Source organism: Rhamphochromis sp. 'chilingali' (genome assembly GCF_963969265.1).
Source record: "Rhamphochromis sp. 'chilingali' genome assembly, chromosome: 5".
NCBI classification, from domain to species: domain Eukaryota; kingdom Metazoa; phylum Chordata; class Actinopteri; order Cichliformes; family Cichlidae; genus Rhamphochromis; species Rhamphochromis sp. 'chilingali'.
Genome location: NC_137932.1, coordinates 39827562 through 39833521, shown reverse-complemented (window position 1 = coordinate 39833521; position 5960 = coordinate 39827562). Strand labels below are relative to the sequence as shown.

Below are 5960 nucleotides of genomic sequence, written 5' to 3'. Positions count from 1 at the left end.
TGAAATTGAAAATGTATTTCTTTCAAACCAAAATACATTTCAAAACATATTTTAGGGTGAAGAAAATACATTTCCAACCTTACAGTAGAATGTATATCAAAGTATCCTTTATTTAAAATATATTTAGTGCAATAATGATGATAATGATAACAATACTAAAAGTAACATGTTTTATGCACATCTGCAAAAAACAGTTGGATTCAAACAAAACAGAGTCAAAGGTCTATCACGAATTAGGTTGTTTATTCATTTGCTTACAGTATTTCACATTACACAATATCTCACTATAATGTAGCGTTCATTGACTTTGAAATTATCTGTCAGTGATACAGTAAACAAGATACAACAACTGCTATGTACACTTTAGTTTTTGACAATATATACAATTTAGTATTTAAAGGAACACACTCCACTGTTTTGGAAATAGGCTCATTCTCCATCTCCCTCAGAGTTAAAAATGCAGCGTCTTCTTTCTAGATCCGTACGTTAATAGGGCTCTGGAGCGTGATCTTACGGGATGGGGCGTAGCCACGATTTTTGGTCAAGGCGCCATATTAGCAGGCCAAACAAATGCTTGCTGTGTGGTCGGTTGTAATGTTAGATTGCACTACCGACAAAGGAATAAGCTTGAAAACAGGCTCTCTTTTCATTGTTTCCTCACCTGGAAACATCATGAGGGAGCTTATGTGTTGGATGTTACCAAAAGAAGGCGTCTAGCCTGGATAGCAGCTGCAAGACGAGCTGATATTCAGTTCTCTACCAGCCACAGATATCTGTTGGTGTGCTCCAGTATTTTCATTCAGGTAAGTTCTAAATAAGTTCATATTATTATTTATAGCCTGTTAATTTTATTTTCAATAGCACAAACTTAGAACAAACATGCAGAACTACCTTCTATTTATAGAGTTGCTAATTATTTGGCATTATTGCAACAAACCAGCCTATGAAATGAATGAAACAAATCCTGACTGGGTTCCAACACTACACATGGGGCACTACGAAATCCCTGCTTCAAACTACATGCTACATACCACCATGCCAATCAGATTACTTCTTCCATGTGTGGGTAAAAAGGTGACCTTCCTGGATAAGATGGCAAAGGTTTGCTGCGTTTTGGTGAACATGTGCCCCAGTGTGGTAGTAAAACCAGGGAAAAATGCTCTTGTTAAATACTTTTAAGTCTTGTGCTGTTTATGTAGTGATAAGTTTTCAAAAGAGACAGTAAATTACAGAATGCTAGTAGTGGGTGATATTATACAAATGCTGTCATGATTTTATGTGAACATTTTGTCATTTGTAAACTATACATAACATTTTTTCTACATTGTAACTGATGTGATGTTCGACAAAGTGCTTTTAATTAAAAATAGGCAAACATTTCTTTGTTTCTTTATTCAACTTTTGAACAGTGGTATTTAGTAAGTACATATTCAGTAAATGCAAAGTATTTACATGGCCCCCTAAATTAAAACATTATGGGTTATTCAGAACAGAACTATGCTTGGAAAAATATTGTCCCATCAGTTGATCCAACTCCTCCACAGTAGCAGGTGGAACTTTTCTTTTTTGAGGATGGCTTCTTTTACCTGTCACAACGAATGGTCTGTTTATGTTTTGATCAAGAACCTTTTTTTTGGGCAGCTGAAGAGGAGAAGTCTATCTTATGGCCAACCTCTGGCTGTATCTTGGTCATATTACCCAGCAAAACCCAGTATGCAGGTTCATCTGTAACAGTCCTTGTGCCACAGATCCTCACTGTTGCTTCTACATTAAACAGAAGAGCAGTGACATGGCTGCAAGTCTCCACGACTCTAGTCATACAGCTGCAGTGGGCGGCTTCAACCTTCCCTGTGATGCTCACAATGACCTGTGGCTGCAATGCTGCAATTCAGTCTTTAAGAGTGCAGGACCTAAAACACACACAAAGTTCATTTAAAGACAAGAACTTTAATAAGCCAAGGCCGACACAAATGTGTTTTATTTACTTTCAAATCCATTTATCATAAATGTAACAAATAAAGTGTTTTTATGTATCCATCTATAGAACGCTGCATGTTATATTCTAAATCTGCATGTTTCTTTTTAGAAACCTATCAGCAAAAAATGAACCTAAAGTATGTAATGAATGTATTTTTAGTGACACAGGACACAAACAAGGAAGCAAATCAAATCAAATCACAAATCAAATCACTTTTTATTGTCACATCACATGTGCAGGTACATTGGTACAGCACATGTGAGTGAAATTCTTGTGTGCAAGATGTGTAATTAGGATTATTTATAATAAATATGAATTAATTAGGGCAATTTCTTTAACCATAAAGAATAACTAAATCCTTCAGGACAATGTCACATCAATGCACTGAACTCACTATGTTATCCCTCTAACAGAGCCTCTACATGTTCTCACTGTAATTTCCCCCTCACGAATGAATTTTTACTAGCACTAATTTGAATGTTGGGGGGAATCAAACGCATTTTACTCGCAGTACTCAAGCTGACTTACCTTTGCTTGAATGACGGCGTACTCACAACGTGGAGGCTTAAAAATAGCCAAATCTTGTACCCAGTCCTTGGTGAATTGGATGTGCGCCTCCAGAGATTTATAATTGCGAAATTGGTGCGCCGTGTATGCTCTGACTCCACAGACAAGGTATGAGAGTAGATCATGCTAAGTCAATAGCGGTTTGGTCTTCAGGGTTTCTACTCCACGGCTATATTTCATACGGGTCCACATTTCAACAATCAAGTACCGTCTCTTTGCATCTGGACAGAATCTGTCTCTATACCGTCATTTTCTTTTGAGCTACGTTTCAGAATGGTTCGTAGCAATCTTGTTTTGATTCGTGACCTGCCAAGATGGTGCTGCGCTCCCACAATGCATTGCGACATTACGTCAACTCCAAAGCCCTTTGCGTGCAGGAGTGTATGCGCATGCGCATTGCCACGGTGGTTTAAAAAATAAAGATATAATGAAAAGTAATTAATAAAAATTAAATATTTAAACATTCCCACAAATGTGCAATGAACGTGCAAAAACTCTCTTTAGTAGTTGTTGCTGTTTCTTTCTTTCTTCTTTTTTTTTTTTTGAAAAATAACGACGTCTCTGAGGCGCGAAATCTGACAGCGAGAGGAACGGCCGGATACAGGAGACGGGAAGAAACAAGCCGATTATGTTCGCGTTAATTAAGTGGTTGGAAGATGTAAAATTCTCAATTCTGCCAACTGAACATATACGAGATTTTAATGAGGATGAATAATTAGCCGGCATGGAGGAAACGGACCTTTATTTCATGGAGTGGCGACAAGAAGCCAAGGCGGGTGGCCAGTCTAAGAAGCCTCCATCATCAAGCTAGCAGGTGCCTTTTCCCATATAATATTACTTTATTCTCGTGTATTTGGAACGGAAGCGTAGAGCTGCCACCCAGGCAAAAGAGAAATATAAGTATATCACGTTATAACGTGAAAAGTTTATCGTTCTAACAATATACTATCATGTTTGAACAACATGTTTGAACAACATTGTACGAAAAATGTACATAATTATCACGTCCGTACAATATTGTGCGAACGTGACAATTATGTATATTATAATAACGTGATATTATATTATACAAACATGAAAAGCATAATGTTAGAACAATAAACATTTCACGTCATAACGTGATACAGCTCTATTTTTCTTTTGCCTGGGTGGCAGCTCCACGCTTCCATAATTTGGTAATCAAAATATGTAACTTAATTAATTATATTGTGACGTACTTTTGCCTTTTCTTATTATTCTGCCTTCTCAATAACTATCAAAGCCTATTCACATTTAATTTGGCTTTCACAGAAATCCTACCTCTCCTTCTGGCTACAGAGTACTTACCAAGGTTAGAAACAAAGAACAGTTATGCTTTATTAATGTTCGCTAATTACAATGTTCCACATTTCCTTGCTTTTTAAGTCATTTTTAGGCTTTTTAGAGTTTTTGTTTTTTATTTTTTTTAGCAGTAATGTTTCTGCCTATTTATTTCAGCCCATGAAATCGAATGCAGATCTTCCTAATGTGAGATTTACATAAATGTAAGTAATTTTGTTTGTCATTGTCATTAATGTTGTTGCTGTTGTTGTTTTTGTGCAGTTTGCAATCATATAAACCTAGCAAGCATCAGTCAGCACAGTGACTAACCTGAACAGATTCTTGCTTTATTCACATATATTATATGTAATTATATATACCTGCACATTGTACCTAGGGTTGCAGCCACTTGGCCCCACCCCATTGTTGTGACAGCCCTGATTGTACTTATACACTGCATCTGAACAGGGAACAGTCTGCCACATTAATGTATTTTTAAGTGACTTGTTTGTAATACATGAATTTGTTTTTTACAGATGTCAAAGTCTCAACCTCATGCTGCCCTCCCCCATCCTCCTAAAGTAAGTATTTGTTGTTGTAGTTTTTTATGCGGTGTCTGTGTCACATGCTAATCATAATTATTGAAATAACTGTTTTCTAACAGATTTTCCAAAACACTAGTTAGGTTTGTTGTCATTCAGACCAATACTACTGCTTAGACATTGCATATGCATAGATACAGTCGTAGTGCTTGACACATGCAAACAGCAGTAGATGTACTAAAAAGGAAATAATTACAATCATGATGTTGATTGCTGATGTCAGTATATATATTTTAGAGGAATGTTTTGTTTTTCACCCAAAATGAACTATATTGCTTCAGAAGAGATTTATTACCCTACCGGACTCTTATATATTGTTCTGTTTTTTGTTTGTTTTTGTTATTTTCAGGTTCAATGGTGCGTGTTCTTCTAATGGCCGCCTTCCCACTGGAGGTTTTGATCCACAGCAATTTAAAAGGTAATCAGCTTTGAAAGTCAGTTCAAATGGTTAGCTAATAGTACTTTAAAAAGCCTACAACTCTGTCACCAGTTTCTTTACCAAAAATTACCCATAAAAGTATCGCTCAATAGCATATATTGTAGTTCAAATGTTTAGTTGTACAAATATCAAATTTTTGGAAATCTAAAACTAGTCAAACACTCAAATGTTCATGCTTTTTATAGGAGGACAGAGCAAAACGGACATCGGCGCAGAGTGAAGAACTGCCCTTGATAAGGACACTATGACAGCCATATATAGTAAGTGAAGACTTTCTGTGTATCTAAAATTGCATACAGCACAAGTAACTTACTTTGCAACCATTAAAATAGGTTGTAAAGTAAGTTACCAATACAAATAGGTGATAATGCATTGTAGTGGTTGGTCTCAGACAAAGAAGGTCAACAGATTTATGAATGCTGGAAGGTAAGGAGAGACGACCAAAAGGGGTGTTAGCATTACTGTAATGTGAACTGGATAGACTTCCCATCTAGGAAAAAAAAGAGGTAAAATTATGCGTAAAATATATCTGTATTAATATCTGTATCTATATAAACAGAAATATCTGTTTGCTAAATGAAGCCAGCTAACATAAATCACATTTTTATTTTAACTCTGATAAAAGTAATAGAACTGTGACTTTTGTTTGTTACAGTGGCGGTAAGGAAGGGGTTTCCCAGCGTGTCCAGAAGGGCTTTGAGGATTGCCGTGAAAGCTGGGGGAACTGAGACTGCTGGAAAAGGAAAAGAAATTACATTTTAAGTATGCTGACTTATGTTCATACAATCACACACACATATACATATATATATATATATATATATATATATATATACACACACACACATATATGTATATGTGTGTGTGTTTCTTTTAGAATGTTTAAGTATGTAATGAGAATAAACTTATAAAATGAATATTCCTTGCTTGATTGATATGCTATATGTATGTTTTAAACATCAAATAAAGATTTCTTTCAGATGTTACATGTGAATGTGTTTTCTTAGAAATATATGAAGGGTTAAATTTATATTTTTTTGAATGATTTTAAATAAATTTAAATTGTATTTTGAAA

At 35.5% G+C, this 5960-nt stretch overlaps 2 long non-coding RNA genes across 3 annotated transcripts; one reads left to right on the top strand and one right to left on the bottom strand.

Annotated features, from left to right (window-relative positions):
- Window positions 1-1377: 1377 nt before the first annotated feature.
- LOC308397579 lies at window positions 1378-2978 on the bottom strand. The gene is made up of 2 exons (XR_013971813.1): window positions 2507-2978; window positions 1378-1910 (listed from the first exon to the last, which is right to left on the bottom strand). It is a non-coding gene; the product is annotated as an uncharacterized lncRNA (long non-coding RNA).
- Window positions 2979-3100: 122 nt separating this feature from the next.
- LOC308397580 lies at window positions 3101-5681 on the top strand. 2 transcript variants are annotated; one of them, XR_013971815.1, is made up of 7 exons: window positions 3169-3359; window positions 3836-3875; window positions 4022-4068; window positions 4381-4425; window positions 4796-4864; window positions 5071-5145; window positions 5541-5681. It is a non-coding gene; the product is annotated as an uncharacterized lncRNA (long non-coding RNA). The 2 variants fall into 2 exon arrangements; XR_013971814.1 differs by having other exon boundaries at window positions 3101-3359; window positions 4796-5145.
- The last annotated feature ends 279 nt before the right edge of the window (window positions 5682-5960 follow it).